Below are 26,687 nucleotides of genomic sequence, written 5' to 3'. Positions count from 1 at the left end.
ACATCGGCACAAAAGTAGTCGACCTACGCGTGAACATAGTACATCATATGTATTACACGTAATGTCCAACAAACTACGTAAGTGAAGATGTAACTATCACTACAAGTCAAAGATAAGAAGTGGCTAGATGGCTATGGATGCATCTCTGCACACACTCACCATGTATACCGAACGATAGACCATAGGACACTGTTTAAAACCCAGTCGGATACAGAATACTGTGTATAGTCAGTCATACATATGACAAAAAATGACACTCATTGAAATCGAAACACTTAAAAGCTGTTGTGAAAGGATTAAGACGTTTTTCTCTGTTAAATGGATACGTTGTTGTTTTCAGTTGCACGAAATTAGTGTTTTCTACTTCTTCTTGAATGTCCATTAGCTACCCCTTTTCAGTTTTGTACAAAATAGTATGTTTGTTGTTTACTTTTATGACATTTTGCCTTTCCTTGCTTAGGTGACGTACAGCAGCAGATATCCTACGTGGATGTGTTTTTCTATCCGATTTTTATAAATTTTTTGTTTTTTTATTTTTATGTTTCTGCCAGTTTGTCCGCTGTGAATTGTCAGACTCAGGAATCACATGTAAAACTTGCTCACACTACTAGACGGAACAAACTGGCGGTAATTTTCAGATTAGGTACATTGAACAGAAATGTTACACAGGCAATTAATTTACAAATCAGAATTAGCAACATACATAAAAACACTGGGTACCCCTCCTAAAACAAAGATGATCTTAAGATATTCCATCGCATCAAAATATCACGTACAATGGAGGAGCTACAAATTTATGCACACCACAAAAAGCAAGGAGAAAAAACTCTCAATGACAATTTAGGTAGTGAATCGGTTAACTTTTTCAGATGTACTCATACATGTGGTAATTATAATATTCTTCATAAATATGTAGTAATTTTTAAAAAAATGTACATTTCCTCATATTATAAAAATATATTATTGATAATTCAATAATAAATAGCGCTACAAGTAAACTTTATAGTTGAGAACCTTATAAAGGGTGGTCCAACTGCCCCTCCGCTCCGCTTTATACAACCTGCAACGCCTTCAGATATCATACAAAAGAATTTCGCATTCTCTTGCTCAATTCATGCAAACTATTAGTCCTACACAAAACATGAAAACGACCTTTCTGTAGGAAATTTAATGTAACGAAGTTTTGTACCAGAGAAACGTCCCCTTAGAAAAATTATACATGACTGTGCTTAAACTGACACACAATATTTTTAGCGCAACGCAATCTGACTTTCAAAAATCCCTACAAAAGAATGGCCCTGACTAACATTAACCTATACGTTTCACAAATCACTTACCTCACAAAAATCTTCGTTACTCGAACTACTGCAATACAGCGAGCGCCACTACTGCCAGCTAAATAAAAGATTCTAACTACTGAAGGCACTAACTACAGATAGGCATAGTTAGCAAATGAAAGATTTTGATAGAGAACAAACAATGCATTTACCTTAATAGTGTTCAAAAGTCATATATAGCAATTCGTGACGTCCATTCGTACAAATGTACTGTTTCTGATGGACACACCTCCAGATTATCCATTCTCAAAAATCCGCCATCTTACTTCCCCACATCCACCACTGCTGGCGGCTTGCCTCCAACTGCGCAATGCTACGCGCTGTTAACAATCAACTGCCCAACGCTACAATGGCAAATTCCAACAATGCCACCCGGTCACAGACTGCACACAGCACAGCCAGTGATTTTCATACAGAGCGCTACGTGGCGTTACCATTAAAAAAACCTACTTACATAGCCCCCATGCTCCCCACAAAAAATTTTACAAATTGTTTTGGGCAGTGGCCAATAATGATTTGATAAAATTTTTCATAATTACAATAACAAAGATATCAAATGCACACACTTATTGATACAATGTTGGTAAAAAACTAAAATTTTCTCACAGTCCCATAAAGACAGTCCTGATCATTCATCACAGTAAAATTACAATGGTTTTTTTTTCTTAAAGTCTGAGCAGTAAAAGAGAATGCACATGGAAGTAGTGGATTTTCATGCAATCTTGAAGAAGTAGTGTCGTCCTTCCAACGGAAAGACAGTGCTGACTTTTGACATGCAGACAGATAATGGGCCACAACAGAGCAAACCCACAGCAGAGTCAGTCGAAGTTTTGAAGAATATTGGTAGGTAGGTCATCAATGAGCAAAAAATGGTTCAAATGGCTCTGAGCACTATGGGACTTAACTTCTGAGGTCATCAGTCCCCTAGAACTTAGAACTACTTAAACCTAACTAACCTAAGGACATCACACACATCCATGCCCGAGGAAGGATTCGAACCTGCGACTGGAGCAGTCATGTGGTTCCAAACTGAAGCCCTTAGAACCACACGGCCTCACTGGCCGGCCATCACTGAGCAGACCCACTGTAGTCCTGGTAGAGATTATGTTATTGGTGGGCCACCAGAGGTGCAGACCCACTGCAGTCCTTGTAGAAATAATGGTACTGGTGAGTCATCAAAGATGTAGACCCACAGTAGTCCTTGTAGAGACGGCCAGCAGCCATCTGCTGCGACTGTGCAGGTGCACGATCACCATCGAAGAGTCTTGCAGAGAATATAGCAAGCCCATAAACCACCACTTGTGCACTCACATACTGTTTGGTATGTTCTTAGAACCAGCAATGCTGTTAACCGGTCCCTTGCTGAATTATCAACACACGAGCAAACACTATCAGTCCCTACTTCTCACATATTGTCCATATACTATGACCAACAGAAACGTGTGCAGTGAAATGTAACTTACAACTTACTTAATTTGATGAACTGGTGACAATTACAATTTTATAACATAAAAATACAATAACAATGGTACAAAATACATAATTAAAAACATAATAATACAGATAACATTTGTCTTAATACAGGCTTTACAAAACAATAGAAATAAACATATACATCCCTGTTAAAGGAATTATGACATAAGTAAATACATAAAAGATCAGAATAACTTTTGAAACTTCAACTTCACACGTGAGCATTAAAACAAAACAGAATAAATAATGTCTAAGCATCTTTACAAAGAAAATAACATATTATTAGAAAAATTCTACAATGTAACTCTCATCAGATAAACACATAAAGACAGGAAGAACACAAATATACAAGAGTACACAAACACATAGCGGAATAACAGAAAGGGAAAGAACAGGATTTGTTTTACTGCAGTGCCTTGCAAACAAAACTTTCTTTACTTCTTGGAGATCTCCCATCGTTCTTCATTATTTCAAAAAGTGCTATCTATACCTGCTTTCTGTACTTTTTTCGTAAAACTTCTCAATGCATCTCTTCCAATTCATCACAACTCATTCTCTTATATATTCTACCCCTCTTAAGCTAACTTAAAACTACTGAGCTCAGATGCTAAACTAAGGGACGACGCAATGCAGCAGCACAAAACAATTAACACAAACAGCAATGACAAAAAATGGAAATTGGCAAAGCAAGCAGCAATATATATAAGTTACATATAGGTTAGCAATGCAAATGGAATATTATCACTGATATGAGCCAATGTGCAGCAAAAAGAAAAATAAAGCAGTAGTAAAGCTGGCTTAACAGAGTAATACAAAGTGAAATTCAGTAGCACTATGCCTGGCACACAGCAGCAGCAAATGCAATAACTTATACCTAAACATGACAAAGCTCAAGCAGAAAAAATATTACAGTAAAAATGGTCATGTTTAATACCTATGTCCCCACTTAATACTAGAGTGATGCATCACCTTAACTTACACTACTAAAAAGTAACCAGTCATTGACAAAAATTATGTATGCAATTCCTGTGAAGGGAAATGTCTTTTTGTGCTCAATCGCATTTTTGGAAGTAGATCATAAAATTGCTGTTTACTGGATCTGTAGGCATAAAATATCTATATTAGTACCCCTATTAAATTTTATTTTAACCAATGCTGCAGTGCAGCTAGAAACTAGATATTAAACAAAAATGAGAAGTCTCTCAACTAGAAAGACAATAGATGTAAAATGTTTCTCATCATTTCATTAGGCATTTTAGTAAATATCATAAATTAAGAGCTCCACAGTATAATCATATGTTTTCAAGTTTGAGCATGTCGTATTGGTGATGCTTTCTACAAAGGAATGTCAATAGCGAGGATAATGGCCTCTTTTTTTTCCTCCACCTGTGCCTCTGAAAGGCACACACCAATGCTTTTTTCCAGGCGACTGTCGCGCAGCTGGGTGCCCATGATGCATTATGTCCAGGTGGTCACTTAACTTTCTTACCGAAATATTTACGACACCAGTTTGCACTAGAGTGACAGTCTCATATAAGAATTTCACAGGTCGAGAATTTGCGTTTCAAATCTGTAGAAACAAAATCCTGTAAATATAACAGTGTCCAAAAAATTTTCGCCCGCATAGTGATACATTCACGCATATACACACATTTCATAGCTCTCAAAGTACGATTCTCGGTTTCCAACATCCTTTTTCACAAACCAGAGTCCCTAACCACTACTCATTATTCATTGCTTTATTACACATATACATATTCGTAGACACTTCTTTGATATTTCATCATAATAAATACATAGCATAATAAAAATTCTCATACAGCATCAGCGTATTGATCACAAACATACCGCAACAGCGTAATACACATCGTCATCATAACATCATAAAACCTCACTAAAATCTCAAAATCGTCGTAGCTTCCTCCAATAATTTCAAAACCTAAAAAAAAAAAAATCTGCTCATGTCAAAAGTTTCATTTACCTCAAACGTACTTTAAAAATCATGATCCCCTACCAAATACATCATTCATGGCTCTCATAGTATCACAATGGTTCCGAAAAAATATGAACATTTCACAAAGTACAGACAAAGTACAATTTCATAAGTGTGAAGTTATCCAACTGTGTAATTACGTAAACATATGTCACTGATGTAATAAAATAAATATTTGTCTCTCTCAGTTAAATGATCAGATAGCTGTGTAATTCTGTGTTAGAGAAATATGGTACCGATGTGTTAAGTTATATAAGCAAATACCATATTAGCTTGGGCTCCTTGTGCTTGCCAAACACATGGTACACAAAGTAAGCGTGTACCCCCCTGAGGATTAATGTAATTATACCCTCAGGTGTTACAGATTACAGCAATGGAATGAAATGTATCACGGAAAACTTTCTTTGTAATTGAAAAATCTTGAAAAATAAATGGTTTAAGTACAAAATTAATCACTCAAATGCGTGTCCTGTAGCGCTAAATGTGCATCTTGCTGTAAGATAATTCTGTGCAAGCGTCGTAGTTATCGTCCTCTGTAAGCAAAGTTCTGCTGAAGTCAATGTACTTACCTCATCATAAACGAAAGTGAAATGCTTTGCGTATAGATATCGTAGTTATTACGTACCTTACCGTGATCAAGAAAGTACTATAATGTAACGTATTGTTGTGCTACAGAAAAGGCTATCTCATTGTAGCTATAGCACATAAGTTACTAATAAAACATGTTTTACTTTCCAGAATAATACAGAAAAACTGTGCAGATTTAAAACAGATACACCGCACAAGCAACACTGTAAATTGTCACTCATTAGTAGCGTCGTGATAAAATCGTGTAGCTGTCACATAAACTAACAACTGTGTCATCTGGTATCTCACAGAAAGTACTTTAAATCCAGAATGTATTTTCAAGTAAACCAAAATGTTGCATTAAAATCTCATTAGCAGTACTGGTAAATGTATGTGAGCCTTATAGTCATTACGTAATCGTGCAACTAACAAGCAAGAATGTACAAATAACAACACTGTGTCGTCTGTTCACTATAACAATGCATTCGTAATTTCTGTATAAATAAGTTATCTTGGTTCTTGACTGGATATTTAACTTCAAACATTGTTGCATGTTAACAGATTCTAATTCTGACAAAGCATACTAGTAATGTGAAGTGAAAAATTTTGTAGTAAAGACTAAATTAAAAAAGCATATTATCTCTCAATAAACGGTTTTACATGTGAAATTTGGTGCAATCCTTTACGCTTCATAGTACTCAGGGTTTCAACATGAACGCAATTATCATGAGGTATACGTCTGTAAAGAATACTGGAATTTTTCTCAAGGTTAGCGTCTATGTTATTTTTCTGTGAGCCAGCCGCCAGCACACGTGGCTGCCTGCGGTGCGAGTTATTGTCTGTCTCTTTGTTGGCGCGCGTCGTTATTAGGATTAGGAGACCTAACTTCTACAAATTCACCTTGTCGAGAGGGCCCTGCCATGTTTGAATCCCGCCAGTTCTGATGAAATTCAGGTCTGTCGTCACGATTATTTCGTCTATCGTCATGCCGGTAGGTCCTGTAGTTTCTTTCTTGTCGGTTAAGTGGTGGAGAATTTCTCCCTGAATTATCACTGCACGGTGGACCGTTGCGTCTGACGTTATGCTGTCTCCCGTGATAATAATAGTTCTGGTTGCCATATTGCCTGTTTCTATGATTGTCTCTGTCATATTCATTACTACGGAAGTGCGATCTTTCTCTGTAACTATTATTCTACCAACGGTTGTCATAAGGGTGGTAACTGTTTTGGTCACGATTTGTGTTGTGAGCATAGCCTTGTCGTGTCCAGTTATTATTTCTTTCATCGCGGAATTGTGACGGACGTGAACTGCAATTGCTGTGTTTCTGTTTTCGCGTTCCGCGATTGTCAGTGTCGTTCTTGTAAGAGCCCCTAAAAAGCTTCAATGTCATCTTTGCAAGGTCCTGCCAAAATAATATGTCGTAAATGTTCAGGTAATTTGATTAAGCAAATGCGGATGAGTTCTGAGGGGCTGTATGGGTTTGACAGGTACTGATACTTGTGCAACATGTCTTCAAAATATTTCACAAGACTGGAGAATTCAGATTGTTCGAAATGTTTCATCATTATGATGCTATGTTTTACTCGGTCTTGTGTAGCTTGAGACCAATATGCTGAGAGGAAGGCATGATAAAATTCTCCTTCATTGTGACAATCGTGAATCACTGATCGCATTCTTACAGCTGGTTCATTCTCTAAGTAGCCACACATAAATTCTAATCTGTGCTGCAATGACCAGTTGGGAGGAAAACAATGAGAGAATTGGTGAAGCCATGCTCGTGGATGAATGTCGTTGCCAGAATTCTTAAATGTTTTGAATTTACGTGTAGTAATGAACAGCTTATAGTCAAAATCATCGTGTCGGCGAGCCGCATGTCGGTCATTGTTACGTCGTTTCGGCGGTTCCATTTTAAAAATCGGTGCACCTCGGCAATTTCTTTCATAATTTCCGAAGTGTCCTGTGTTATAATTTTGTGGTTGTTCCGTATTTCTATGTCCCTCTATTTGTACTGGAGCGCGAGTGTCCTCTGAAATATGTAATTCTTGTATTACTTGTGCCAACAGATCTTGTACTTCCCGGATTTCTCTTTTGTACTGTGTATTGATTTGATTTTGATTTTGTTTGAATTTTCTAATTTGTCATTGAAGGCTACAGGTCTTGTGTCATTCAGATCATCATCTACCTTTGTACATAAGTTAGTGAACTTATCTGAAAGTTCGGCTACTTTATCCGATAGTGAAATTATTTCCTCTGTGTGTTTTTCTGAACCAAGTTTCAGAGTGTCCAATTGTGTTGAAATCGTATCTACTGTGTCCTTTAGGTTATCCTGAGTTTTTGCAAGTTGCGTAACCGAATCGGTAGATGCAACTGAGTCAGTTTTAGCTTGCAAGGTCTCATAATTTTCATGAACAATAGTTTGCAGTTCTTTTATGGCTGCTTCGTGATTCTGTAATGCATTTGCACGCCGCGAAAAATAGGTTGAAAATGCTCACAAATTTGTGTTTCTACGTCATTACAGACTTCTTGACATTTCGATTCAATGTTATATAAATCAGTAGTTAAATCTTCACGTGTTTGTTCAAGCGTGGTGTCTAACTTTCGAAGATTTTGGTCCATTGTGTCTAACTTTTGAAGCTTTTGCTGTGTTTGTCTCTGATTTTGTTTCATCGTGTCTAACGTTTGAAGATTTTGTGGCATTGTGTCTAACTTTTGAAGCTTTTGTCCCATTTGTTGCATTAACTGTAATAACAATGCACTGGTGTCTGACACTTGTTCCTCAGTGCTATTCGGCAGTGCATTTGAACCGGCAATATTCGCATTTTGAAAAGCAGAAAATGTGTCTTGACTTATTTGAGAAAACGGCGAGGACGCAAAACCTGAATCTACAGTATTTGCAAGATTGTTCCCTGTCATTTCGGATTCCTGAGGCGAGTTGTTGCCGACCGATCGATCGATAATGCTTCCCTGTTCACTATTTGTTTCACTGTGTACGCCATTATTTGCCGCCCGCTCTATTCCCCTATGCACAGTTACCAAATTACTACTTTGAATGTCTGTTAATTCATTACACAGTGGTGCTGATAAGCTACGCTCGTCGTCACTATTATTTGTCAGTTTACTTGGGAGCCTAGTGTTACGTTTTCCACACGCCATTATTGTCACAATATTTCACACGGTAACACAGAAAAGCACAATTTGAAGAGCAAAAGTAAGAGAACACATTAACATAGTGCTGAAAATAATATCTAGTTAATTGCAAGCGCAGCTGCGAAATACTTGGTGCAAATCTACATGCATGCCACAATTGTTTTACTGTACAACAATGAAAAACTACAACTACAAAGGACATTCTTTCTATGATTACGTGCTAGCAATATACAATAGCTACACTAATTACACAAACTACAAGAAAATATCAGAAGATTCCAGTGAGGCATCCTTGGCTAAGGGTCGACATGTGAAACGTCCCCTTAGAAAAATTATACATGACTGTGCTTAAACTGACACACAATATTTTTAGCGCAACGCAATCTGACTTTCAAAAATCCCTACAAAAGAATGGCCCTGACTAACATTAACCTATACGTTTCACAAATCACTTACCTCACAAAAATCTTCGTTACTCGAACTACTGCAATACAGCGAGCACCACTACTGCCAGCTAAATAAAAGATTCAAACTACTGAAGGCACTAACTACTGATAGGCATAGTTAGCAAATGAAAGATTTTGATAGAGAACAAACAATGCATTTACCTTAATAGTGTTCAAAAGTCATATATAGCAATTCGTGACGTCCATTCGTACAAATGTACTGTTTCTGATGGACACACCTCCAGATTATCCATTTTAAAAAATCTGCCCTCTCTCTTCCCCACATCCACCACTGCTGGCGCCTCGCCTCCAACTGCGCAATGCTACGCGCTGTTAACAGCCAACTGCCCGACGCTACAATGGCAAATTCCAACAATGCCACCCAGCCACAGACTGCACACAGCACAGCCAGTGATTTTCATACAGAGCGCTACGTGGCGTTTCCATTAAAAAAACCTACTTACACCAGGATGCGGTTTTATTAGAGGCAGTAATTTTACAATATTCAGAAAAACTTACAAATTTTACCTTCTAACGTGTTTTTCTTGAATAATGCCGAACTGTAGTCTCTAGCGAAAACATATCCCCGTACAAAAATTTAAGTGCACTGAATTGCGACCGAGAAAATTCTGTTTATTGTCTGTTTCCGTGTAATATGAAAATCTTGCATGGGGCTTTTGAAGGCGTTGTTGGCTGTATGAAACCGATAGGTAGGTGGAGCTAAATCATCTTGCATATATAACGTAATTAAAAAATACTGTTAAACCTCCGACTGTGTGCAAACTCTTCAAAGCCTGTTTTCATTACTAAAGGCAACAGTTAAAGTGATGATTTGCATGTGACTGTGTGACATTCTGTGTAATGGTGGAAGTACATACTTATCAACAGACGAACAGAATTACCATATATACCATTAGCATATAAAAACCTCCATAATGCATTTTGTCCGATGCTCTGACTACACTATAGGCTCAAGAAGACATCTACAATGCAAGAGAGGCGGAAAATCACACATGCAAAAATCTCCAATGTGTTGATGTGAACAAAATAATTTGAAAATGAGAATAAATTTTCGAAATATGTTTTACTAAGCATGACAAAATAGGAAACTGGTGCAGTTTTTCATAATTTAAAACGTAAATACACAAGTTATATGATATTTCTTCTCGACCTGTCCTGTTATTCTTGCCCACGTTCAAGGAGGACAGGAATTTCATCAACAAATGATACCATTTGATCTTTAATTTTAATCCCAATTCCGAATTTTCCGAAGTAGTTTGCAAAGATTGTCGTGTATAACGCAAAGCGCACGAGTGACGCTGGGAACCAGCAGACTGTAGCGAGGGTTGCGTCACGGTGACGTGCAGGCGCTTTACGACGGCGGATGCGCGCCTCCGCCTGCCAGACCCGGCCGTGCCCTGGTGGCACGTAAACGTCCGGCCTGATATACAAGCCCCGTCTGCCCCCGAGACCGCCACCTTCCGCTCAGCTTCCATTTGCTGGTAACACTATTTCTGACTGCAAATAAAATTTTCATGGCTTAAGGCTCTAACGCCGGTTGGCGTTGTTGCTGACGTTCTGTCTACATTCGTGTACATTGTAAGTCGAGCACCAGCTCGTTCCACTACAGCCGGAGGCACAACAAAACGAAATTTTGATACAGTGCGCTAGGATTGCTCTTAAAGCTATCACGAAACAGTTTTTCTTTTTTCATTTCTCCAGAGACAGAAATATGTAAGAAACGTTTACTAATTGAGTGAAACAAAGATGACGAAATTGATAGCAATAACGTCTCCCAGCTGGAGACTGCAGACATACGATAGATTTACTTCTATACGGAAACCAAACTCCGTCGGAACACGCCTTGAAGGCCCGATGGTTACCGACCGACCGCCGTGTCATACTTAGGCCACAGGCGTCACTGGACGCGGATATGTAGGAGCATGTGGTCGGCATACCGCCCTTCCGGCCGGTGTCAGGTTTCGCGACCAGAGCTGTTACTTCCAAAATTGGCCTCACCTCTCTTGCTGATAGCGCTCGGACGACAGAGCAGTAACCCCTCGAAGTGCTACCCAAGCCTGGGCTTAACTTCTGTAATCTGAAGGGAACTGGTGTTACCACTGCAGCAAGGCTATTGGCTTCCTACTGTGCTAACGTTTCCGATATATTACAAAAATTTTGGAACATCTGTCATTGATAAATTAGTGTATATAAATAATTCCTTACGGACGACTCATTTTGGAAGCTCTGTGGAAGTTCATTGATCAACAGTGGCTACTGAAGGCCAAGTACAAAGGAGTTTAAACTGACCACATCATGGACCATGGGGGTGTGGAATGTTCGAATTTGGAACGCGGTAGCTGGCCGGTGTGGCCCAGCGGTTCTAGGCGCTACAGTCTGAAACCGCGCGACCGCTACGGTCGCAGGTTCGAATCCTGCCTCGGGCATGGATGTGTGTGGTGTCCTTAGGTTAGTTAGGTTTAAGTAGTTCTAAGTTCTAGGGGACTCATGACCTCAGCAGTTAAGTCCCATAATGCTCAGAGCCATTTGAAGCTTTTTGGAAAGCGGTAGGGAAGCAAGGAAATCTGAAAAGGGAAATACAGAGGCTCAGTCTAGATAAAGAGGATGTCAGTAACTGACATAGAAAGACAAGGATTCCTGGTCAGATGAGTATATAATAATACTAACAGCAGCAAGAAACAGTATAACAAGAGTAGAATTCGTTACGAATAGTAAGTAAGAGAAGAGAGTGAATTACTGGGAACAGTTCAGTGATAAGATTGTTCTCATCAGAATCGGCAGCAAACCAACAACGACAACGATAGCTCAAGTATATACTCCGGCGTCGGAAGCCGAAGATGAAGAAACAAGTAAATTTTTATGAGCATACTGAACCCTTATTCCAGTACTTAAAGTGAGATGAAAATCTAACAGTCAAGACGGATTTGAATGCTAAGAGATACGGGAACATTTCAGTTAGATTACATCATTATCAGGCAGACATTCCGAAACCAAATACTGGATTGTAAAGCGTACCCAGGAGCATATATGAACTCGTATCAAAATTTAGTACTGATGAAGAGTAAACTGAAGTGTAAGAAAGTAGTCAGGAAAAAATCAGTCCGCACGGAAGTGGGGTGCAGAAGTACTCATTAAAGAAGAAATACGTTTGAAATTCTTTGAAGTTCTCCGTGGCAACAGATGCTGAGATAAGGAACAGCTCAGTAGGACATTCAGTTGAAGAGGAATGCATGTCTGTAACTGACGTTGGAAAGAAAAACATAGGTGAAACGAAGGCAACGGCGAAGAAATAGTGGGTAACACGAGAAATACTTCAGCTGATTTATAAAAAATGTTAAAGGAAATTCAGGAATAGATAAATGTAAGTGACTTAGGAACGAAACGAACATGAAATAGAGGGAAGCTAAAATGAAATGGCTGCAGAAAAAGTTTGTAGAAATTGAAAAAAATGACTGTCGAAAGGACTGACTCAGCATATATAAAAGTCAAAGCACCCTTCGGTGAAATTAAAAGCAAGAGGGGTAAAATTAAGAGTGCAATGGGAATTCCACTGTTAAATTCATAGAAGAGAGAGAACAGGCAGAAATATAATTAGAGGTCTCTACGAGGGTGAAGACTTGCCTGCTGATGTGATAGAAGACGAAATAGGGCTTGATATAGAAGAAATAGGAAATCCAGTATTAATCTGCGAACTTAGCTGATCTGTGGAAAACTTACGATCGAATAAGTTACAAATAATAGATAACATTCCATCAGAATTTCTAAAATTGTTCAGGGAAGTGGCGTCGAAACGTCTGTTCACGTTTGTGTGTAGAATATATGAGTCTGTTGATGTACCATCTGACTTCCGAAAAACTATCGACCACAAAGTACTGAAGATTGCAAAACCTGATAAGTGCGAGGATTATCGGTCAATCAGCTTAACAGCTCATACATCAAAGTTGCTGACAAGAACAATATACAGAGGGAGTGAAAAGAAATTTTCCGATCTGACACATGACAATATGTTCGGCTTTAGGAAAGGTAAAAGCACTAGAGAGGCATTTCTGACGTTGCGGTTGACAATGATGATAAGAATGAAGAAAAATGAAGATATTTTCAAACAGTTGTCGACCTGGAAAACCGTTCGACAAAATAAAATGGTACAAGATGGTCAAAATTTTGATCAAAGAAGGAGGTAAGCTGTAGGGGAAAGACGGATAAAATATAATATGAACAAGAATCAGTAGTTAATAATAAGACTGGAGAACCAAGAACGAAGTGCTAGAATTAAGAAGTGTGTAAGACAGAAATGAAATCTTTCGGATTATTGTTTAGTTTATACATCGAAGAAGCGGTGACGAAAATAATAGAATTATTCAGGACTGATTCTAGAAGAGCCAAGAGCGAACAATAAGAGTCGAAGACGAAGAATGAAGTGCTCGGATTAAAAACGGTGTAAGACAGAGATGTAGTCTTTCTCGCTTATTGTTCAGGCTAACAATCGAAGAAGCAGTGACGGAAATAGGAGAAAGGTTCAAGAGTGGAATTAAAATTCAATGACAAGATTCGCTGATGGCGTTTTTATCCTCAGTGAGGGTGAAGAAGGATTACAGGGCTTAATGAAATAAACAGTCTAATGGGTGTGGAATATGTTTTGGAGTAAATCGAAGAATGACGAATTAAATGGTAAGTAGCAGAAACGTGAACAGCGAAGAGCATAACATCAGGATTGGTGATCACGGGGTGGATGCAGATAAGGAATTCTACTACCTGGGCAGCAAAACAACACATGATGATCGGAGCAAGGACGACACAAAAGCAAACTAGCACTGGCGAAAAGAGCATTCCTTGCCAAGCGAAGTCTACTGGTATCCAACAGAGGCCTCAACTTGAGGAAGAAATTTCTCACAATGCTATATGTTTGGCATACAGCATTGTATGGCACTGAAGTACGGACTGTGGCAAAGCCATGTGGTGTTACAGAAAAGTATTGAAATTTAGGTGGACTTTTAATATCAGAAATCAGAAGGTTCTCTGGAGAATCCTTGAGTTAATGAATATATGGAAAACATTGTAAAACATTGGACTTGGGGAGGGCGGATTTGGTGTGGACGGAGCCTTACACAGTTACCATTCGTTGGTCAGTTTTTTTAAAAAAAATAACGTTCACTTTATTTGAAACCAATTACAAATGAGTCTGACAATAAGGAACAATTACCAAATTTGACTATTAAGACACAATGTTTAGTAAAAAAATTCTTAAAAAATTCTTAAAAAAATTGCACACGCGGCTGAAGGACTTATTGACCAGAAATTCAAATTATTTGCGGGCTGAAGGTCTGGATAGAAAATCCTTAAGAACACTTAAACTTCTCCAGTGTTGCTGTTGTCGTCTTGAGTCCAGACACTGATTTGCTACAGCTCTCCACGATACTCTACCCTGTGCAAGCTTCTTCATCTTCCAGTACCTACTGCAACCTACACCCTTCTGAATCTACTTAGTGTAGTCATCTCTTGGTCTCCCTCTACGATTTTTACCCTCCACGCTGCCCTCCAATACTAAATTGGAGATCCATTGATGCCTCAAAATATGCCCTACCTACCGATCTCTTCTTCTAGTCAAGTTGTGCCACAAATTTCTCTTCAATCCAGTTCTATTCAATACCTCCTCATTAGTTATGTGATCTACCCATCTAATCTTCAGCATTCTTATATAGCAGCACATTTCGAAAGCTTCTATTCTCTTCTTGTCCAAACTATTTATCGTCCCTGTTTGACTTTCATACTTGGCTACACTCCATACAAATATTTTCAGAAACGCCTTCCCGACTCTTAAATCTATACTCGATCATAACAAATTTCTCTTCTTCAGAAACGCTTTCCTTGCCATTGCCAGTCTCCTTTTTTATATCTTCTCTACTTTGACCATCTCGGTTATTTTACTCCCCAAATAGTAAAACTCATCTACTACATTAAGTGTCTCATTTCCTAACCTAATTCCCTCTGCATCATATGATTTATTTAGACTACATTCCATTATCCTAATTTTGCTTTTCTTGATGTTCGCCTTATATCCTTCTTTCAAGCCACTGTCCATTCCGTTCACCTGCTCTTCCAGGTGCTTTGCTGTTTCTGACAGAATTACTATATCATCGGCAAACCTCGAAGTTTTTATTTCGTCTCCATGGGATTTAACTCCTACTCCGAATTTTTCTTTTGTTTCCTTTTCTGCTTACTCAGCACATAGATAGAATAACATCGGGAATAGGCTACAACCCTGTCTCTCTGCCTTCCCAACCACTGCTTCCCTTTCATGCCCATCGACTGTTGTAACTGCCATCTGGCTTCTGTACAAATTGTAATTAGCCTTTCGCTCCCTATATTTTACCCCTGCCACCTTCAGAATTTGAGAGTATTCCAGTCAACACTATGTTACTTCCACCTTTCTGCTTTCCCTTCTTTGCTTAGAGCTGGGTTTCCATCTGAGATCTTGATATTCATACAAGTGGTTCTCTTTTCTCCAAAGGTATCTTTAATTTTCCTGCAGGCAGTATCTATGTAACCCCTAGTGAGATATGCCTCTACATGCCTTCATTTGTCAAAAGTTTTCTCTATGTCTACAAATGCTAGAAACGTAGGTTTGTCTTTCCTTAATCTCATTTCTAAGGTAAGTCGTTAGGTCAGTATTGTCTCGCGTTTTGCAACACTTCCATGGAATCCAAATTGATCATCCCCGAGGTCGGCTTCTACCAGTTTTTCCATTCGTGCGCAAAGAATTCGTGTTAGTATTTTGCAGCCGTGACATATTAAATTGAGAGTTCGGTAATTTACACACCCGTCAACACCTGCTTTCTTTGGGATTATAGTTATTATATTCTTCTTGAAGTCTACTCCCGGGGCCTTGTTTCGACTGAGATCTTTCAGTGTTCTGCCAAATTCTTCACGCAGTATCATATCTCCCATTTCATCTTCATCTACGCCCTTTTCCATTTCCATAAGATTGCCTTGCATAGACCCTCCATATACGCCTTCCACCTTTCTGCTTTCCCTTCTTTGCTTAGAAATATCTTAAGCAAGATGTTTAATTTCTCACTCTAAAACTGTATCGTTCATTTCTTTGTATTAATGAATTATAGTACTTTGAAATCTTCAATTAAATTATTGAATTTCCAAAGCTAAAAGAGTAAATTTCATTTGTTTGCTTTAATTGCAGTGTCTCAGAATTATTGAAGATATGCTTAAAATCATTTTTAACAATTATAGTATTTTCTGATAAAGTATTTTATTTGGAACCCGCAACGAATTCCTCTATTGTGCCATTTCAGTGCAGCATTTGCAAACTACGTCATCAGTTTTTGGATGGATGTACTCCAGTCTGTGTCTTCCTCTACAGTTTGTACCCTCTACACTTCCCTCTTGTGTCATGGAAGTTATTTCGTGATGTCGTAACAGATTTCCCACCATCCTGTCCCTTCTCCTTGTCAGTGCTCCTTTTGTCATCAATACTTTGGAGAACCTCCTCACTCGTTACGATATCATTTCACACAAACTTCTATATTCTCCTGTAGCACCACATCTCAACTATTTCGATTCTTTTCTTGTCTGATTTTCCAAGTATCCATGTTTCACTAGCACACAATGCTGTTCTCCAAACGTACGTTCTCAGAAATTTGTTCCTCAGTTTAAGGCTTATGTTTGATACTAGCAGATTTCTCTTTGCCACGAATACTTTTGACAGTCTTCTTTTTATTTCCTCCTTGCTCCATCCGTCTAGGGTTATTTTGCTGCCTAGATAGCAGAATTCGTTTACTTCGTTTACTGCATGACCATCAATCCTGATGTCAAGTTTCTCGCTGTCCTTATTTCTCCTACTTCTCATTACTTTCGTCTTTCTTCGATTTACTCTCAGTCCATATTCTGTACTCATTAGACCATTCCATTCAGCAGATCATGTATTTCGTCTTCTCTGTCAATGAATCTTATCATTTATATCCTTTCATCTTGAACTCTTATTCCACTCATGAACCTGCCTTTTATTTACGTCACTACCTCTTCAACCTATAAATTGAACAGCAGTGGAAAAAAGACTACATCCCTGTCTTACAACCTTTGTGATCCGAGCACTTCGTTCTTAGTCTTCCCCCCTGATTGTTCCCTTTTTCCTCTTGCACATATTGTATATTACCCATCTTCCCCTACAGCTTTCCCCTATTTTTCTCAGAATTTCGAACATCTTGCTGCATTTTACATCTTTGAACGCTTTTTCCAGATCGACAAGCCCATAAACGTGTGTTGACCTTTCTTGCGTCTAGCTTCCACTGCAGCTCGCAGCGTCAGAACTGCTCTCTTGTTCCTTTAACTTTTCTAAAGCCATACTGATCGTCGTATAAAAGATCGACAGTTTGCTTTCCACTCTTCTGTATATTATTCTTCTCAGTAACTTGGATGCATGAGCTGTTTAGCTGATTGTGTGATAACTCCCACATTTGTCAGCTCTTGTAATCTTCGGAATTGTGTGGATGATGTTTTTCCGAAAGTCAGATGGTGTATCGACAGACTCACACATTATACACATATAGGTTATGTTGCCACTACCCGCAATGGTTTTAGAAATTATGATCTAATGTAATTTGTCTCTTCCATCTTATCCGACTTTAGGTATTCCACAGATCTTACAACTTCTGAGTCTAATACTGGATCCCCTATCTATTCTATATCGGCTCCTGTTCCTTGTTCTACCACGTCATTGGACAAATCGTCCCCTCATAGGTTCCTTCAGTGTACTCTTTTCAAATATCATCTCTTTCCTCTAGATCTGACAGTGGAACGTCCACTGAAATCTTAACGTTATCAGCTTTCCTTTTAGTTTCACCGAAGTCCTTCCGATCATCATTCCTTTTTCGATTTCTTCACATTTTCCAAACAGCCATTTCGCCTTAGCATGAGCTGTTTAGCTGATTGTGTGATAACTCCCACATTTGTCAGCTCTTGTAATCTTCGGAATTGTGTGGATGATGTTTTTCCGAAAGTCAGATGGTGTATCGACAGACTCACACATTATACACATATAGGTTATGTTGCCACTACCCGCAATGGTTTTAGAAATTATGATCTAATGTAATTTGTCTCTTCCATCTTATCCGACTTTAGGTATTCCACAGATCTTACAACTTCTGAGTCTAATACTGGATCCCCTATCTATTCTATATCGGCTCCTGTTCCTTGTTCTACCACGTCATTGGACAAATCGTCCCCTCATAGGTTCCTTCAGTGTACTCTTTTCAAATATCATCTCTTTCCTCTAGATCTGACAGTGGAACGTCCACTGAAATCTTAACGTTATCAGCTTTCCTTTTAGTTTCACCGAAGTCCTTCCGATCATCATTCCTTTTTCGATTTCTTCACATTTTCCAAACAGCCATTTCGCCTTAGCTTTCCTGCAATTTCTGTTTATTTCGTTCCTAAGTGCTCCACATTTCTGTATTTACTGATTTACCTGAACATTTTTGTACTTCATTCTTTCATCGATCAACTGAAATATATATATATATCTTCTGTTACCAATCGTTTCTTCGCAGCTACCTTCTTTGTACCTATGTTTTTCTTTCCTACTTCTAAGATGTCCCTCTTTAGATATTTACATTCCTCTTTAACTGAACTGTCTAGCGAACTACTCCTTATAGCAATATCTATAGCCTTATGGAACTTCAAGTTTATCTCTTCGTTCTTTAGTACCTACTTCCTTAGTCTTCTTTTTTGTACATTGACTCTTCTTGGCTCGTCTATTAACCACTAAATTGTGATCTGAGTCTATGTCTGCTCCTGAGTAAGCCTTACAATCCAGTATCTCATGTCGAAATTTCTGCCTGACCATGATGTAATCTGATGAAATCTTCCCGTATCTCTCAGCCTTTTTAAAGTATATTTCCTCCTTGGATTCTGGCACAGAGTACTCGCTATTACTAGCTGAAAATTATTACAGAAATCAATTAGTCTTTCTCCTCTCTCATTCCTAATACCAAGCCCATATTATCCCGTAACCCTTCCTCCTACTCCTTCCTCTACGACAACATTCACATCTCGCATGAGTATTAAATTTTCATCTCCCTATATGTGCTGAATTCCGCATTCAGTATTTTCATACACTTCATCTTCGGCTTGTGACGTTGGCATATATACCTGAAGTATCGTTGTCGGAGTTGGTGTTCTGTCGTTTCTGATGAGAAAAAGTCTTTCATTTAAATGTTCACAATATCTTACTCTCTGCCCTACCTACCTGTTCGTAAGGAATGCTACTTCCGTAATACCATTTTCTGCTGCTGTTGACGTTATTCTTTACTCGTATGAGCAGAAATCGTTGTCTTTTTTTCAATTTCAGCTTGCATACGCCCCTCTCCTATATCTCTACCGTACCTTAGCTTTTCTCTTTCCAGATATTCTTGCTTTCCTATCACGTTCAAACCTCTGACATTCCACGCCCCGACTTGCAGAACCCTATCCTTTCGTTGGTTATTCAATCTTTTTCTCATGCTCATTTCCCCTTTGGAAGTCGTCTCGAAGAGATCCGAATGGGGTACTGCTCTGGAAACTTTTTCTCAGGCAGAAACCATCACAACACTTTCCCAATTGCTGCATTCCCGTCATGTGGGTATACATTACGTGTTCTTGATTCAGTGGTTTCTATTGCCTTTTGCATCCTCAGGCCTTTGATTATTGCTGATTCTTCCGTCTTTTAGGGACAGTATCCCACCCAAAGGGCAACAGTGGCCCCTGAAGCTTTGTCCACTCGTCTGTCCTCTTTTACTAGGCAGTTGGCAGAATGAGGGTGCTTCTTATGCCGGAAGTAATCGGGTAGCACTGCTATTGATTTTTATTCGAAAGCCGGCCGGAGTGGCCGAGCGGTTCTAGGCGCTACAGTCTGGAACCGCGCGACCGCTACGGTAGCAGGTTCGAATCCTGCCTCGAGCATGGATGTGTGTGATGTCCTTGGGTTAGTTAGGTTTAAGTAGTTCTAAGTTCTAGGGGACTGATGACCTCAGAAGTTAAGCCCCATAGTGCTCAGAGCCATTTGAAACATTTTATTCAAAATTAAGCGGTGTCGGTGTTCGTACCCGGGACCACGGAGTGTCGTATGTGTTATATTTAGCTACTTTTCTATTTTGAGACAGGTATAATACCGTGGTTGAGCTGCTTAAATTCATGTCGTTAAATTTAATGGTGGTGTTATTAAGACGAAATAGAGAAATTAATGCGGTAACGCATTGAAAAAGTAAAAAAAAAAAAAACTGAACAGCAGATAAAAATGGAGTAGGCAGAAAAATGCTTTGACACAAAAGACCATAAACTCAAACTGCTGGAAGCCCTGGAAATTAACAAACATCCATCCCACAGTCCATATCTAATCGTAAATGACCAGACACAGCTCAACACATCCCCTCTCCCAAACTTCATATAATCATCTCTATTGTTTATTACTTCCCACACTGTCAGTTCCTACATGTTCCCAATTCCCTGTATTCATTAGGTTTCAATTGTTAAGGCTTCCCTTTAACTGGTACTTCTTACTGTCCATGTTTAATACCTCTTGCAGTTTGTTATCAAATATTGTTTTATTTTACTTGGTTCATTTATTTAATACAAGCTGTTTGTAGCCAAGTTTTGAATACAACGTTAACGTTTTTCCTGTTTGACTGTATGTTCCCTCAAACTCTTCTGTTTTGTTACATTTATTTATTTATTTCTGTTTATCTTACTGACATTGCTTAAGTTCCTTATGTATTCTGTAGTTACATTGATAATTGTTTCTTCTTTTAATTGGTTTGTGTATCACTCTCCATGTTTTATACCTCCTGAAGAAGCCTTGTCAAGCAGTAATTTTATTTAATTTTATTATTTTTCTTTATTAACAGAAACTATTATGCAGGTATGCTGTTCCTATTTTGTGTTAAAGTTTTTTCTGTTCACTCCATTTTTATCTACTGTTTAATTTTTTACTTCTTCAATGCATTTCCACCACACTGTCAAAGACGTTACTTACTGTATGACTCAGCTTCAATCTAGACGTGTACCTTCTCTTCCAATGTTGTTTACAAGCATTGTAACTTCTTTGGTCACAATACTCAGTAATTTTCTGAAGATGGCCTTTTAAGCCGAAAACCGGTTAACACAATGAAAGTAATACCATAGAACAAAAGCAAACTGGTGTTTTTCATTTATTATAATGTTGTTCTACCATGAACCGCCAGAAGATTCAGTTAACAATACAACATGTTGTAAGGAAAACAATAATTACGCCAGGCGGCGTTAGTGACAGAATCAAAATGCCTATGACAACAAGCATGCCTATGACATGTGAACTCTTATTGCAAATTCACGTATTAATATCTTAAATTGCACCAAAATTAGTAATGGAGCTGTAATATATAAAAACAACTAATATACGATACATGATGTTACAAAAAGTAAAAGAACTTGTGATCGTAATAGGGGGACAGCGATATTATTGGAACTACGAAGAACGTCTCCCATATAGAGGCCAGCAGTTCAGTGTTTGTAGTGTCCAAACTGTCACTACAACACAATTTGTCTAACGAATCCGTTACTTTTCAACTGAACAATATTCTCGAAAATATATAATGCAATTCTATACAACCACATCTAACCTAAAAAGAAGTAAATCTGCCATCAATCCAAAGACTGTTAAGTGCTTTACTAGGCATGATCCTACTGGAGATGACACGCCGTTGTCTTCCTCCGAGTTTTGGACCAACTCACCCAGCTACTAAGAGAGAGACCTACAGTTTAACATGGAATCCGTACAGCGGTGATGTTTGGTATTTTCACATCAGCAAACATTGCCAGAAGTGAAAGAAGTGATAGGTGACAGATAACAGTCCTAGAACTGAATGTGAATCGAACTTGAGATCTTTGGATCTGTAGCCTGGTATTTTTTTTACTGAGAGACCGAGCCGCGAAAATGAAAATTTTTAAAATTTGATAAGGAGCAGGAGCTTTTATTAGGACAACAAAATGGAACACAGCTTTTTTACCATAAATGGAGCGTGGTGCATACGAGAAATCATTGGAACTTTGCAACACGTATAATGTAACAGCGAACAAGATGCATTTCATGAGGAGGAACTTCAGGTATATCGAGCAGGGATTTACACCCTCCTCTCTTCCTGTCCTTGAGAAAAGAGAAGGAAGTGCTGTAATTTGACTGAAATGTCGAAAACCTGTTCAAGAGTCTGATGATACGTATTTTACAACATATGCTTTGTTGAGACAAGAATCGTCTGAATTACACCTTTGGCCTTTATCGACTTCTGGCGGTCCTTTGCGAAACTAGTTCGGCACAGCTTCCCTTGATTGCCCGTGGACCAAACTTCACACGATGTGCTGGAAGCAAACGTGCTTCTGCTGGTTTTCAGTCGATTGAGTCGGAATGTCTCGCTTGTGGCTGTACGCATCACAAAGCACTGCCATTTGCGAGAGAATACTTTTTTGATCAACTAAATTAACTGTTTTCTAGAAGCTGTGTTGTGGCGTAACAAGCTAGCTACGCCACACTGAAGTAGCCGAAAGGGCACGCGTCAACTCACGCCGTCTTGCGTTAAGTCTGAAACAGGATACGTGATGAAAGCTATAAAGAAAAGAACGGAGCTTCTCGTATACTTAACTTTAATTTCTTGTTGTACATTGCTCTTGATAATACAAATGAGACTCTCTCCAGATATGGTTAATGGCGCCTTGCTAGGTCGTAGCCATGGACTTAGCTGAAGGCTATTCTAACTGTCTCTCGGCAATTGAGAGAAAGGCTTCGTACGTGTAGCCGCTAGCAATGTCGTCCGTACAACTGGGGCGAGTGCTAGTACGTCTCTCGAGACCTGCCTTGTGGTGGCGCTCGGTCTGCGATCCTGACAGTGGCGACACGCGGGTCCGACATGTACTAATGGACCGCGGCGGATTTAAGCTACCACCTAGCAAGTGTGGTGTCTGGCGGTGACACCACAAGCTGTGTATTTGTAAATGTGGTACAGTGGCTGTTATTTTCCAAGTAGATCTTAGTAAACAACAACAAAATGAAACATATTTCACAGGAAGAAGTAGACAGTCGAAGTTTGTGCTGATTTATGTCCATTCCAAGTTCTCGCATGTAGCTGACCGATTAATTTTTATGTTGTGGCTGCACACAAGGAAAAATCTGAAGTTTTCCGTCTCATAAAACAGATAACTGTGAAGGTACGAAGTGTAAGGTGTTCAGGAAAAGTAGCTATTTTGTGGAAGCATCTTTTTTATTTATTTCTGGTACGATTGATATTTTATTGGGAAAAGTCTTAAGTTCCCCGAGTATTTCTCTGAGACTTTCTTATGACCTATACCGATCTGTGTCAATTCTAGCAGCGCGTCTCTAAATCCGTACCTGTCTGATGCAATGCCTATTCGATGCGCACTCGAAACACAGGAACAATCGTCTGGAAACCAGTGTCCTTTGCTGACCCATCGCATTTTTCCAGAAGCCCAACAGCAAGTCTCTACTCCATTTGCCTTCCATGAAACTGATTGTGCACAATAGTCCCTTTTCATATCCTTACTTAGGTTGAGACGAGCTCCATTGTCCCCCACTTGCCGTGTAATAAATGCTGTTGGGTTCCTTCTCTTTGCTGTAGGTACTACATCACATTTCCCCCCCCCCCCCCATTTAAACAGAGCTACCATTCATTACAACAAGTGGAGATTTTACCCAAGCCGTAGTGTTTACGATTTACCACGACACACTGGTAGATTCACCTGAGCGCCGCAGGCAAGTAGGAACATATGTTTTAATTTCGTATTATAAATTGTATGTGAGTTAATGTACTGAAAATGTTTTCTTTTGTTGTTGTTTCATGACCCATGATCGAGTTGGGGAAGGTGTTTCAGTGCTGTTCCGAAGACACGACAGCGGGTTTACCGGGTGCTACAGGGGTCCAGCCGATGGCCAGCGGGTGGCAGGCGACTTGGAAAGCGATGTCAAGAAAAATTTTTAATTATTAAAAATATCCGGCTAATAAATGGACGTGAAATAATATTCTCTTCTGTAACTGATGTCTGACTGTTAACATTAAAACGTTGGGAATATTAGACGTGTACGTGTTGCTGATTGATTTGTGTGTTATTTGTGCTGAGAAGAGATGTAAAATGATTCATTTTTGGCACTTTCTAGTGGCGCGAAGATCGGCCAGCTAACTTTAAAATGACTATTCTGACAGCTCATTGGAAATTATTAGAAGTTTAGATTGACAATTGAATTACAGAAAGCGTTTTTACGCAGAGAACAGCAAAGGACGTGTAACACTATCTCTGAGAGTTAATATCGCGAAATATTTATACTGATTATTTGCACTACAGTATTCAGTGTGTACTGAATGTTAATGAAGCTTTACGAACTGTTAATGCTTGTTTAACCAGTTTAGTAGTGATTCGATGGCTAGATGGGAATGACTGAATGATATTCTGGGCGTATGAGTTACGCCTAGTGAACCGAATAGAATTATTAACAGCATTTAGGGTCATTGAAGAATTTATACTATCTAATCGGGTCTTCGGCAGGTTTCTGGCGCCTTGTAAGCCATTTAGAATTATTACGAGAGTGAGATTTCCATACACCTTTATCCGGTTAGCAAGAAGGGTGTTATCACTGACTGCAGTTCGTACTTGACGCGAACATGGCTCTTTAAACTTTATTGACGAGGAGCATTTAATGATATCATTTGAAGTGAGTTATTTTAAACGCTTGCTAATTCAACAAAAGGTATATAGGTAGATACCTTAATTCAAAAACACATGAAAGAGAACATTGACACTAGAGATTATCGTGTTGTTGAAACACCGATGTACGGAATCGTTGTTTGCCTCGCAATGTCGCAAAATCTCGCAAGTTCGTAATTTAGCGTTATACGTCCAAATTGTCCTTGGTTCTACTCCTTGTTAGAGAAAAGGGTCTGCTGTTACAAACCTGCATTTAAATAGAACAATATTTAAGTTTTATGAAGACTGTCACGGGTTCTTCTGAATGCTGGTTATAGTAAGATTTTCATCTGCGGTGTGATGACAGGCGGTCACAGGAGCAACTATACTAGAAATGATAGTTCTTATTCATTAACCAATTCGTCGCAGGCAGTCTTTAGTTGGCGCCAGGAGAGCAGGGACAGCTCAAAGTGTTTCAGCAGTTCTTTTTTCTTTTTCTGCAGTTCAAGTTCTAAGATGTTACATTCCTGCACGCGATAGCATCGCCACAGAACAATCTTACAGTGCTGATGTTCCTGTTCGATAAATTAAAAAATTTAGAGATACCAATAAGTGCCTTTCGCTCTCACTCCGATATTACTTCCGTTTTAGTGGAACATTTGCGTTCACGTAAACTGTACTGGATTTCATTAGTCTACTATTGTTCATAGCTTCATATTCCATATGATCGGATCTTGATCAGTAGTCTGTGATGTAGTACAGCGCCATCCACCTTTCTGATACTTAGGAAGATCAAGTATATCTGTTGACCTGTATCTTTTGTTCACAGATACACTACCGGTCATTAAAATTGCTACACCAAGGAGATATGCAGATGATAAACGGGCATTCAGTGGACAAATATACTAGAACTGACATGTGATTCCATTTTCAAGCAATTTTGGTGCATAGATACTGAGAAATCAGTACCCAGAACAACCACCTGTGGCCGTAACAACGGCCTTGACACGCCTGGGCATTGAGTCAAACAGAGCTTGGATGGCGTGTACAGGTACAGCTGCCCATGCAGCTTCAACACGATACCACAGTTCATCAAGAGTAGGGACTGGCGTAATGTGACGAGCCAGTTGCTCGGCCACCATTGACCAGACGTTTTCACTTGGTGAGGGATCTAGAGAATGCACTGGCCAGGGCAGCAGTCGAACATTTCCTGTATCCAGAAAGGCCCGTACAGGACCTGCAACATGTGGTCGTGCATTATCCTGTTGAAATGTAGGGTTTCGCAGCGATCGAATGAAGGGTAGAGCCACGGGTCGTAACACATCTGAAATGTAACGTACTGTTCAAAGTGGCGTCAATGCGAACAAGAGGTAAACGAGACGTGTAACCAATGGCATCCCATACCATCACGCCGGGTGATACGATAGTATGGCGATGACTAATACACCCTTCCAATGTGCGTTCATCGCGATGTCGCCAAACACACATGATGCTGAAAAACAGAACCTGGATTCTTCCGAAAAAAATGACGTTTTGCCATTCGTGCACCCAGGTTCGTCGTTGAGTACACCATCACTGTCTGTGATGCAGCGTCAAGGGTAACCGCAGCCATGGTCTCCGAGCTGATAGTCCATGCTGCTGCAAATGTCGTCAAACTGTTCGTGCAGATGGTTGTTGTCATGCAAACGACCCCATCTGTTGACTCAGGGATCGAGACGTGGCTGCACGATCCGTTACAGCCATGCGGATAAGATGCCCGTCATCTCGACTGCTAGTGATACGAGGCCGTTGGGTTCCAGCACGGCCTTCCGTATTACCCTCCTGAATCCACCGATTCCATATTCTGCTAACAGTCATTGGATCTCGACCAACGTGAGCAGCAAAATCACGATGCGATAAACCGCAATCGCGATAGGCTACAAACCGACCTTTATCAAAGTCGGAAACGTGATGGTACGCATTTCTTCTCCTTACACGAGGCATCACAACACC

This window comes from Schistocerca nitens, chromosome 7, assembly GCF_023898315.1.
Source record: "Schistocerca nitens isolate TAMUIC-IGC-003100 chromosome 7, iqSchNite1.1, whole genome shotgun sequence".
In the NCBI taxonomy this organism is placed as follows: Eukaryota; Metazoa; Arthropoda; class Insecta; order Orthoptera; family Acrididae; genus Schistocerca; species Schistocerca nitens.
The sequence above is the reverse complement of the archived record's forward strand: the minus strand, read 5'-3'. Positions refer to the sequence as shown.